Consider the following 12,916-nt stretch of genomic DNA (forward strand, 5'->3'; position numbering starts at 1 on the left):
CTTGATTTATTTGGGAAAATAATTAGGGTTGGTAAGAATAAATAACAAGGACTCAAAGCTTTAAACTTTGTTTAATAAATTCACTTGGGAATAAGAAGAATTTACTTGGCATGATTAATCATTCTTCATAGTTACTTTCTTATATTTGGGAAAATCATAGAAAGAGATAATTTTTATTTATTTTGAAATAGTAGAGATTTATATAGAGATTAAGTGCATTCATATAATGATCCATTAGAAGTATATCAAGATCAATACCCATGATCATACACTCTATCTAACGGGGACACAACCTTAGTTTCTTTTCCCATAAGTTACCACCCAAAGCAATTAGTTACCAATTAGTCATAAAAAACCAACTTTTACCAAAATCATCGGATTAAGACATTAGACCTAAATTTAGCATTCTACGGCTTTAGTAAACTTTTCACACCATATTAACTGTGGGATTCGACCCCAACCTTGTTGGGTTACTATATTTGATAACGTCCGCGTTATACCATTAATAGATGTAATTTGAGCGCATCAAATTTTGGCGCCGTTGCCTGGGAATACGGTTTTGAAATTACTAAATAGTGTTTGCTTTGATTAAAGTCTTTTGCTTATTCCATCACACCTTGTTTGCTACTCTGTGTAAACCAGGTGAACATTAATCAGAATCAGCAAAATCAACGTGCTGGTAACCAGGGGAATTGATTGAATAATCAAGCGAATGAGTCAGATGATGAGAATGTTTTTGTTGATCTTGTTCCGGAGGAGGACTATGCATTTGCTATTGTTCATCCTCGAGTTGGAGCTGCTAGCGTGAAAATTGGCTCCTCTCTATACCAGTTGTTGAAGCTTGAGGGATACTTTCGGAACTCTACCGAGAATAACCCTCAACCTCATTTGCAGAATTTTGTGGATGTGTGTGCTAATCACATCCAGAACAACGTTTCACACGATGCTATTCGGCTGAGGTTATTAAAATATTCCTTAGCCGGAGATGCTAGAGCATGGTTTGAGAAGTTTCCCCGAAATTTGATTACTACATGGGTAGAGATGGTGACTACTTTTCTCATGAAATGGTACCCTCCTAGCAGGAAGGCTGAAATTTGTGACAAGATCTATGAATTTAAGCAACGACTGGGGGAACAACTATATGAAGCGTGGGAGAGATTCAAGGAGTATTTGCGGAAGAGTCCGAATCATGGTTTTTCAGAGCGCATATTAATGGAGAAGTTCTACCGAGGGCTAGATCTAGTAACGCAGTCAGTGGCTAATAATGCAGCTGATAGTCGTTTCATGAACAAATCTTATCGACGAGTGACCAACATACTTAACGAGCTGACTACTCACAATCAGGCTTGGCACTTAAACAATGCTGATGTTGTACCGTATGGTAGTGCTATGATTTAGAATATGGTAAAGAAGAATCAAGATACCCAGCAAACATTGGCAGAACTTGGAACAAATATTTCCTTGCTAACAAAGAAGTTTGATGAAACCCATATTGAGAAGGTAAATATTTATGAGGATGATACAGTTATGCCAAAAGGATGTACCATACTCAAGATGGTCCGTTTCATGATGGGTCCCTTATGCAGGTCAGAGATGCTAACTATGTGAATAACTCTCAAGGGGGTTATCAAAGACAGAACTACCAAGGTGGTTACCAGAATCAAAATCAATGGAGACCTCAGCAAGGTCAAGGTGCTTATAACAACTCCGGGAACTATAGGAATAATTATGGTGGTGCGAACTAAGGGAGCTACAATAACCGTAACAATTTTGGGAACAAGAGTTTCAATCCTTATATACCACCGAAAGGGCAGTCAACAGAGCAAGGTAGTTCGAAGGTTGAAGCAATGCTTGAGAAGATTCTGGAAAATCAGTCTAAGTCTGAGAGGACTCTATCTAGGCTGACAGAGACAGTGGGTTCCCATACATCAGCTATTCAGAAGCTTGAGTCACAGATGAGGGATATTTCTAGAGAGCAGCACCCTCATAAAAAGGGAGGACTTCCGAGTGACACTATTCTAATCCGAAGAATGGGGGAGGCGGTGTAGACCGTGTGTTTGCTATAACTACTAGGAGTGGTAAAATACTCCAAGGGGCTAATAAGAAGTTGGTTGATCTTGAGTCGATAGATGAAGAGGAAGAGGTGTAGTCTGAAGCATCCATTATTGTTGATGAGGATCCTACTGGCAAGAAAGTTGCTGATATTCCAGAGATTGTGAAGGAAGCTCATAACACGAGCAAGTAGACTGTAAAAGGGGCTCTCCGCCCTTTGACTTAGCTTTTCAAGTCTAAACCTCTCTTTCCTCAGAGGTTGGTAAAGAAGAAGGAAGACGCTAAGTTCGAGAAGTTTTATGATTAGTTAAAGCAGTTATCTCTGAATTTTCCCTTCTCGGAAACTGTCAAGGAGATGCCTGGTTTTGCTAAATATTTGAAGGACCTGCTGATAAAGAAGAAAATGATTCAACATGAAACCTTGAGTTTGACTCACACTGTGAGTTCCATCATCTCAACTACTACTGTTCAAAAAAAGGGAGATCATGGGGCATTCACCATTCCTTGTTTTGTTGGGCACCATGATTTTGCTCGAGCTTTGTGTGATAATGGGGTGAGTATTAATCTAATGCCACTTGCTATATACAAACAATAAGGTTTGGGGATTCCAAGGCCGACTACTATGAGGTTACAAATGGCTGATACGTCTATCAAATGACCTGTTGGGGTAGTTGATGATGTACTTGTGCGGGTTGGTGACTTTATGTTGCCCGTTGATTTTGTGATTCTTGACTGTGCTGTTGATTGGGATATTCCTATTATTCTGGAGAGACCCTTCCTTGCTACAGGGAGAGCTCTAATGGATTCGGAGAAAAATGAAATCAAGTTCCGAGTCAACGATGAAGAAGTTACTTTTCAGGCTAGCAAGGGGATGAAGTTAACAAGTGCTTACAAGAGCATTTTGGTAATTGATTCGTTTGATGTTGTTGATGAAGCGATGGAGTTCAAAATGGAAGAAGAAAGTTTGGGTGAAGCTCTAGTTGGTATTCTTGTGAACTTTGATGTTGAGGACATGGAAGGTTATGTGGAGACAGTTAATTCACTTGTTGGGTTGGGTTCATATTCTTACCACCCAAAGAAGCTAAATCTTGATCTGGAGAATAAAACAACTCCTCCAGCAAAGCCTTGGATCATTGAGCCACCCAAGTTAGAGCTTAAGCAGCTCCCATCACATCTGAAGTATGAGTTCCTTGGTCCGGACAATACATTGCTAGTGATTGTTTCAGCCCTACTGACTAAGGAGCAGAATCTATAGCTTTTGGAGGTATTGCGTGAATATAGGCGTGCTATTGGTTGGACCATAACAGACATTCCGGGTATCCCATCTGGGATCTGTAAGCATAAAATCCAGTTGGAGGAGGATAGCAAGCCGAGTGTAGAGCATCAGAGAAGACTGAACGAGAATATGCAAGAGGTCATCAAGAAAGAGATCATCAAATGGTTAGATGTGGGAGTGGTTTACCCAATTGCTGATAGTAAATGGGTGAGCCCAGTCTAATGTGTTCCTAAGAAGGGCGGCATCACAGTTGTGCCAAATGAAAAGAATGAGCTGATCCCAATAAGAACTATCACCGGATGGAGAGTTTGCATGGACTATGGCAAGCTCAACATTTCCACATGCAAGGACCATTTCCCTATGTCGTTTATTGATCAAATACTTGATCAGCTAGCGGGGCGTTCCTACTATTGCTTCCTTGACGGTTATTTGAGCTACAATCAGATCAACATTGCTTTAGAAGATCAAGAGAAGACTACTTTTACTTGTCCTTATGGGACGTTTGCATTCAGCAAGATTCCCTTTGGTTTGTGGAATGCACCAGCCACTTTTTAGAGGTGCATGATGTCAATCTTCTCCGATATGGTAGAGGAATTCTTTGAAGTGTTCATGGATGACTTCTTTGTTGTGGGTGATTCGTTTGAAAATTGTCTTGGCCATCTGGGTCAAGTGCTGAAAAGATGTGAGGAGACAAATCTCGTGCTAAATTGGGAGAAGTACCATTTTATGGTGAACGAAGGGATCGTCCTCGGTCACAAAATATATGAAAAGGGATTTGAGGTCGATCAAGCGAAAATTAATATGATTGCAAAACTTCCTCCACCTATCTCAGTCAAAGGTGTTCGAAGTTTCTTGGGACATGCTGGGTTCTACAGGCGCTTTATCAAAGATTTCTCCAAGATTGCTAACCCGATGTGTAAGCTTCTTGAAAAAGAGGCTAAGTTTGTGTTTGATGAAAAGTGTCGGAAGGCGTTTGATGAGTTAAAAGAGCGTCCCACTACTGCTCCTAGTATTGTTGCTCCCTATTGGTCATTGCCCTTTGAACTGATGTGTGATGCTAGTGGTTTCGCAATATGTGTTGTGCTTGGCCAGAGGCACAATAAAATTATGCACCCGATCTATTATGCTATCATAACACTGAATGCTGCCTAGATGAATTACATGGTGACGGAGCAAGAGCTGCTTGCCATTGTGTTTTCTTTTGAGAAGTTTCGGGCCTATTTATTGGGGTCCAAAGTCATGGTATACACTAATCTTGCAGCATTGATATACCTTATGGCTAAGAGGGAAGCAAAGACGTGACTGATCCGATGGGTACTATTGCTGCAAGAGTTTGATTTTGAGGTGAAGGCTCGCAAGGGTAGCGAGAATCATGTTGCTGACCATCTCTCTCGGCTTGAATAAGCTGGGAGACCTTCTGATGAGCTAGATATAGCTGATGCGTTTCCAGATGAAAGGGTGTTGGCTGTGTCAATAGAGGTAGCACCGTGGTATGCTGACATTGCCAATTATTTGGTAACAGGCATAGTTCCAGAAGATATCAAAGCTTACCAAAAGAAGAAGTTCTTGCGGGATTCTCGGCAGTACTATTGGGACAAGCCTTACTTGTTTCGAACATGCGCTGACAACATCATTCGGCGTTGTGTTCCTAAAAGTGAAGTGATGGCGATTCTAAAGGCGTGCCATGACTCTCCTGTTGGGGGCCATCATAGTGGTAACTAGACTGCGGCTAAGGTACTTGAATGCAATTATTACTGGACAACTATCTTTCATGATGCTAATCTATTGGTGCGGTCTTGCGATAAATGACATAGGCAAGGGAATATAGGCAGAAGGCAAGAGATACCTATGAATTTTATTATGGAGGTAGAAGTGTTCGATGTCTGGGGGATTGACTTTATGGGACCCTTTGTGAGTTCAGGTGGCATGAAATACATCTTGGTTTCTGTGGATTATGTTTCAAAATGGGTAGAAGCTGTGGCTTTACCTAATAACGAGGCCAGGAGTGTCATGGGGTTCCTCAAGAAGAACATAGTTACTCGATTTGGTGCTTTGAGGGCCATAATCAGTGATGGTGGGTCCCACTTTTGTAATAGAGCTTTCGCGGGATTGATGGAGAAATATGGTGTAAAACATAGGGTGGCAACACCTTATCATCCTCAGACAAGTGGGCAAGTTGAAGTATCCAATCGGGAGATCAAGAGTATTCTAGCAAAAACAGTGAATGCAAATAGAATTGATTGGGCCCGCAAGCTCGATGATGCTCTATGGGCATACCAGACTGCTTTCAAGACTCCAATTGGGACGTCACCCTTCAAGCTTTTTTTTGAAAAAGCTTGTCATTTGCCGGTTGAGCTTGAGCACAAGGCCATGTGGGCTTTGAAGAAATTGAATATGGATTGGGAAGAAGAGACCAAGCTCAGGTTGTTTCAGCTAAATGAGATGAATGAGTTTCGGTACCAGGAATATGAGAGTGCAGCACCATATAAAGAAAGGATGAAGCAATATCATGACAAGGAAATCCTGAAGCGAGAGTTCTACAAGGGTGATCCTGTCTTGCTGTTTAACTCTCGGTTGAAGTTGTAACCGGGTAAGCTAAAATCAAGGTGGTCTGGTCCGTTTGAGGTGGTAGGTGTTTCACCCCATGGAGCGATTGAGTTGAAGTTCGGATATGGAACTCGGACATTTAAGGTGAATGGGCAGAGGTTGAAGCACTATCACGGGATGGTTTTAGAAGATAGAATTGTTGAATGATACCGGTTGAAGCACCTCGGAACGAACAATGATCTGGTGTACGCAGATAAGAAGTGAATGGCCAACACTGTCGTGCCACGACGTTCAATCAAGCGCTTCTTGGGAGACAACCCAAGTGTAATTTTTTTTTCTTATTTGCAGCATATAGGGTAATGTTTGTTTTGGTGCAGGATGCAAAGGGTAGAAACTGGAGATGATCTACGCCAGAATCTACAGTCAGTGTAAAACATACGGTCTGGTCCGTAGATGGAAGTGTAGATTGAAGAAGAAAAAAATGGTTCTCTGTTAATGATCTACGCCAGAATCTACGGTCCGTAGATGGAAGCGTAGAACATGAGTCAGGTAAAACATCATCAGATCAATTCACCATCGCAGATCTACGGACAAATATACGCCCCGTGTAATTTTTACAGATGTAAATCAATAGCATAAAAGGCCAGGTAAGTTTAAGTGAAAAAGGCGGCTAGGGTATAAAGAAATACAAACGCGGTTTCTTTTGCTTCAATTTCAAATCAAAACACAATCGGTTTCTCTCCTTTGCCAACTCAAATTCTGCACATCCCTATAATCCCTCCACTACCAAATCACAAACGCACTACCAAATCACATCCCTAAAAATACTCCCCACACATAATCAACAACCCCTCACCACCATAACCAAGAACAAAACCCCTCTCACCCGAAACAGTTGAAGCAAGAAGCAAATGTTGTCCTTTTTATTACTAATACTCGCCACGTTTAATTGACAATCTGCATCTCTATCAGGTTTGTTGATGCTCTCATACTCTAGTTATGATCTTATGTGTGATTTCCTTAATAACCTTAATGTGTGATTTATGGAATTCTTGATGTACGGGGTATAGAAGCTTGAAACTAGATAGGGCGGGGATTTGGTTATGTTGTGCTGAGCAATGGACTCATGGGGAACGAACATTTTGACACCCCCATTAGGTCGGTAGGTATTTCGAGTTTATGTGTCTTAATTGATCAACAATTCGTTATGCCCACCAACTGTTCGATAAAATGCTTGAATGAGAAAAAGAGTAGATTGGGGTGAAGTCTAAGTAACCCCGACATGATACGAGCAAAATAACATGGTTCCATGTCTAAGAATAAATTTTGAATGCATAGGGATCTTGGGGAAGTCTGGGTAACTGATTACAGAGAAAGTATATATACGGACAGGTTTACGGACAGTAAATCTGTGTCATATATATACCATGTGCATTGAATCTCTCTGTTCCTGTTTTACGACATAACCTACAGACTGTATAAATTTTATGAACCGTAACTTGTGTCGTAAAACAGTTGCTTCAGTTCCTAAATTTCCCATCCCAAATCTACGAGGAGTTATACGGACCGTGAAAAACATATTATCCGTAAAGTAGACCTTAGATAGATGACAGAATGACCATGTGAGTGATGATGACCAGGCTCCTATTGCAAGAAACACGAGACCGCGAAGAACAGCCCAAACTCCAGATAACCCCCCGTCTGATGAGGGGTCCAATAGTGATGGGGAGCACTCATCAAGCTCCCCTGATCTATCTAGTCGGGGGGCGGCGACTAATGTGCTAGAGGAATCTGATGCTGAAGAGGCAGCACGCCTAAATGAGAACAAAATGAAGGAAAGGTCTGAACATGCTGTTAGGTTCTCAGTCCAAGGATTGAAAGAAATATATGATAAAAGGCTAGAGCCAAAGGAAGGAGGACAGGGTTTCCGCCGGAACATCTATGAGGAAAGGCGGATCAATTTCGAAGGGTTGGAACACTTCCTAAATATACAGGCTATCATTGATCACCATGGATGGGGATTTCTTAGCCAGCCACTTGGCACATATGTACGATCTATTGTGAGAGAGTTCTACGCTAACTATGCGGCGGAGATAAATAACAGGTACAAGCCAGCCCAATAAGCAAAGACAGTGATACGCCTCCAAAAGGTGACTATTAGAGGTGTAAGGATTGATTTCTCCAGCAAGGCCATCAACCGATTCTATTTCAGGGACAACTATGAACCGCCAGCAAACACTGATGAGTTAGACTATAGATTGGCAGGGAACAATACTGATATGATGAAAGAAGTACCGTGGGTGGCCTTGGTGATTGCTAGAGGGAATCCAGTTTGGCGCACCAAGTCTAGTGCACCGATATAAAAGAAAGATCTCTCAGTAGAGGCACAATTCTGGTGGAGTGTCTTAATGCACAGACTACAACCAACTCAGATAGATAATCAGCTCACTATAAGCCAGGCGGTTCTAGTGGCTTCCATCATGTCCCGGTATGCAATTGATATAGGAAAATTGATAGCCGATGAGGTTCGAATGCGGGCAACTCAGCCTGGACTTTCGTTGGTCTTCCCGTGCTTGATTACGACCCTTTGTCTGAAGGCTGACATCCAGAAGTTTCCATATTGGGACCAAGTTTGAGGCAAAACACATCTACAGTTTGTTAAAGAGCCAAGATAGAGAGGTTAAGGATAAGTTGGCAGTAGCCCGAGGAGGTCTGACAGCCCCAGAATTTGTGCGATATGAGTCTGACAAGAATGAGGATGAGGGTACGACATTAGAGGAGACCCCAGAGTGTCTTGAGACCGCCGCCACGACAGTAACAGCTCCTACTGTTACACCTTGGAAAATTCCCCGTACATGTACAGCGAATAGGAGAGCGAAGGTCACAGAGAACGCGATGTTTTGAGAAGTACGAAATAGTAATTGATGACCCTAAACGAGAATTCAAAACCATCCGAGATGAGGAAAGGAAGTTATTAAGGAAAGTGAGTCGTATGTTGCATATCGGATAAGAATTACGAGAAACGAGTCAACGAGGGCATAATGATGTCTTAGAGACACGTAATAACGTCCCTTAGATTGGTATTGAAGTGCTAAATAAGTGTTAAGAAGGTTCCATAAGGATCGGAGATCAAACGAGTCGACGAGAACGAAAGTCGCTTCAGTTGGCATTATACGGCCAAACATACGGTCCGTATAAATTATACTGGCCGTATGTTGGACCGTATAATTGGCCAAGATGAAGATTGCATTCTGGACCAAATGTACGGTCTAACATACGGTCAGTATAAATTATACGGACCGTATGTTGGTTCGTATAAAGTACCACGACCAGCTTTTTAAATTACATAAGGGATCATTTTTTTTTTCATTTCCTCCACTTCATTTCCCCTCTCTTCCATCCAAGAACACCCTATAATATTCTCCCACATCCATCCACAAGAGAAATAAAAGGGGACCAAGATCAAAAACATCAAATTCATGAATCCAAGTCCATGAACCTCAACTAAAAGTCATCCAAACTAAGAAATCCCAAAAAGGAAGAAACAAGGTTTTGGTGAAGAAGAAGGAATTCCACTCTAGACTTGTTCCATCATCATCCAAGGTAAGTTTCATGGCTATATTAGGTTGTTTAGAGTATTGAAGGACTAAGGTGCTTGGATTGTAAGAAAATATAGGAAGTGAATTATAAATGAATGAGTAGTATTGTAATTGAATGGTAGCTAGAGGGAATCATGTGTATGAATAGGTTGTGGTTATGGATATGTTATAAAAGGCGTTTAGACCATGGGACAAGTACTAGATATGCAAAAAACAAAATGCGATAAGGAGCCATAATCATAAATGTGGGAGAAATGGTGGATTTTGCTCAATGTGTACAAATGACGATTGCTGATATGATATTGTGTGTTGTTGTGAATGTTTGGGAGCTGAAATAGAATGTGGGAAAATTCGTAGAAACAAAGGAAATGCTGCCCAAGTCTCTCTAGAATTAACGATGTATTCTTATAGCCGATTAACTAATGTTAATGCGATCCTCTCGTGAAGGTAACGACGTGACATCTGTTACACCTCGGAAATTTCTCCATACTTGTATGATGAGTGGAATGATGAATAGTTTGAGTGTATGATGTTTTGTTAAGTCGGGAATGGCTAATTATGAATTTTTAGAAATAAGAAAGTAGCGGAAAAATTTTCAGTCCAGTGGTCGTATATGACACTATAAGGCCCGTAAAGTGATTTACGGACCGTATAGTGCAATCGTCTTTCAGCTTGCCAAACATCTCAAGTTCTGCCAAGTGTTGAATATGGTTAAATACGACCCAGTTTACGGCCCGTAAACTGGTTTACGGTCCGTAAACCAGGTCGTAAACTGCCATGTTCCTCAGCCAAAACTTTCTGTTTTTAAAATGATTAAATACGGCCATGGAGGACGGACTGTAAATCAAAATACGGTCCGTATATGGTGGTTTACAACCACTGTTCATCCCGACAAGAATTCATTAAAGATCAGATTTTGTGATTTTTAAAGGGGGCTTAAGCCTCATTTTAATTCATTATTCATTCAACCAACTCAAGAGACTTCTAGAACTCTCCAAATACTTCCTCCACAAGAATTCAAAAGGATCAAAGGAACCATTAAGATCAACACCACCAAATTCATGAAATCAAGTGTAAGAACACAATAAAGGATCATCTAAGTCAAGAAATCACACAAAGGGTGGAACTAGGGTTTTGGTTAATTGAAGTATTTCAACTTAAGGATTGTCCAAACATCATCCAAGGTAAGTTTCATGATTATTCCATGTTGTTTGAAGTATTGGAAAGCTTAGACACTTGAAATGTAGAAGAACATAGAAATGGGTCATTATTGAGTGAATAGTGACATAAATGAATGATAGTGGAATTGAACTATGAATATTGAAGTGTTGTGAGTACAAATACGTTATAAATGGTGTTTATATCATGAAACAGGCATTAAATGCATGAAAACGCAAAGACGAGTCATAAGGTTAAATATGGGGGGAAATTGGAGGAAAATGGTGGATTTTGCTAAACGCACGTAAATGACGATTGTCGATTATGATATTGCGAATAATATTATGAATATTGGGAGTTGATATAGAACGTGAGAAAAGTAGTATGAGAAAAGGAGACGCTGCCCAACTTTTCCTAGAATTAGCGATGCGTTCTTATAGTGTTTACTAATGTTGATACGAATTCTCTTATGAAAGTAGCGACGTGATATCGACGGAGAACAAGTGAGCGATATATTAGCTAAATGACCAAGGTATGTGAGGCTAGTCATTCTTTCTAATGGCATGAATCTTTTAGCTTGAATCCCTATTCCTTTCATGAGTTCTTACATTCTAAGAAGTTAAAAGCTTATACCTATGAATGTCTATATGAGATAAGTTATACGATATGATGACACTAGAATGATGATGATGTTATTCCTTGCCTACACTCACCTTATGTACTAGTCCTTTCAAGGTGAGGCAGAATGTCCATAATGGTTCCATAATGTAACCGGGGGATCACGACCTTACGTCACCCCGATAGAGTAAAGTTGATCATGAGCCTTATACACGCATTATGATAAGATAAGTATTTTATGATAAGCATATTACTATGAGTATTTACGTTAAACATGTCATGAGCATTTCACACCGTGCCTAGTTGGCCGGGCAGTCACCGTCAAGGCGGGCAGCTATACCGATACACCATGACCTTCGGGCATGGGCAGACACCACTAGTGGGCGGCATGAGATGGTACCCCGGACGCGGGAGGCCTGGACGCGGGCTAATATTATTGATGATCACACCGTTCCGACATGGACGGGCAGCTTGCATATGATGCATACATATTCTGATGATGAGTATGAGTAAGATAGCATGCATTACTTAATTTATGATTATCAGTCAGATCCAGATGTCTCATGTTGATGTTATCCCCATATTAATGACGTCTCCTTTCATTATGTATGCCTCTCATACTAGGTACAATATTCGTACTAACGTCCTTTCTTCGGACACTGTGTTCATGCCCACAGGTAGACAGGGAGGAGAGCTTGACCCAGGTCCTCAGTAGCTGTCAGCTGATAGATAGCACTCCATTGTTCGGAGGTGCTTATGGCTAATATTTTGATGTACATTCATATATGCATATTTTGGGCATGACGGAGTCTTGTTCCGTCTATGTATTCAGTATGTTAGTAGAGGCTCGTAGATACGCAGTGTGGGTTAGATGGTCTCACAAGATGTTTTCATATGTATGTATACTATTTTGATGGCCGAGAGGAAAATGTATATAAAGTATTTATGTTTTGATTAAATATGATTTTCCTACAATTGGTATGTAAAATTGATAAAAGAGTATTAAATGAGCAAGACAAGTAGTAGAGTGAGCGGTGCTCGGTAATTTGCTCCGGGTACCTGTCGCGGCCCCTAGCTGGGTCGTGACAACATCGAAGGAAGGCAAGTGACCGATAATGAAGCTAAACGACAAGGTATGTGAGGCTCATCTCTTCTTTCAAAAGGCATGAATCCTTAAACCTTCCCTAATCCTTTTATAAGAGGATGCTTATGAGTCTTCCGATATAACGTATCACATAAGGGTACGGAAGCGAAGGTGATGATGTTGTTCTTGTTAACACTCACCTTACGTTCTATTCCCTTCAAGGCGAGGCACGATATTCACGAATGTTCATAATACGATCGGGGGTTTACGACCTTACGTCACCCCGATATAGTGTGATCATTCTTAAAATCTAGAGTATACTGTTAATGCTAATGTATGACATGTAAATAAGATGATTAATGATGCTAGCTGATAATGTAACTATGTTACGTATATAATGCTAAGAACTGATAGGATGATTCTATGTTATGAGAGGTGTATTAATAATGTGAAATGTGAGTTGTGTGATGATATGATTTCACCGTGCCTAGTTGGCCGGGCATGTCACCGCTAAGGCGGGCTGCATATGATTCCACCGCGCCTAGTTGGCCGGACATGTCACCGCTAATGCGGGTTGCTATG

The 12,916-nt window shown here is 40.9% G+C and overlaps 1 non-coding gene across 1 annotated transcript; it reads right to left on the minus strand.

The window, feature by feature from the left end:
- Nucleotides 1-1,089: 1,089 nt before the first annotated feature.
- LOC132612454 (small nucleolar RNA R71) lies at nucleotides 1,090-1,196 on the minus strand. The gene has a single exon (XR_009571813.1). It is a non-coding gene; the product is annotated as a small nucleolar RNA R71 (small nucleolar RNA).
- Between the last annotated feature and the right edge of the window lie 11,720 nt (nucleotides 1,197-12,916).

This window comes from Lycium barbarum, chromosome 9 (assembly GCF_019175385.1).
Source record: "Lycium barbarum isolate Lr01 chromosome 9, ASM1917538v2, whole genome shotgun sequence".
Classification (NCBI taxonomy): Eukaryota; Viridiplantae; Streptophyta; class Magnoliopsida; order Solanales; family Solanaceae; genus Lycium; species Lycium barbarum.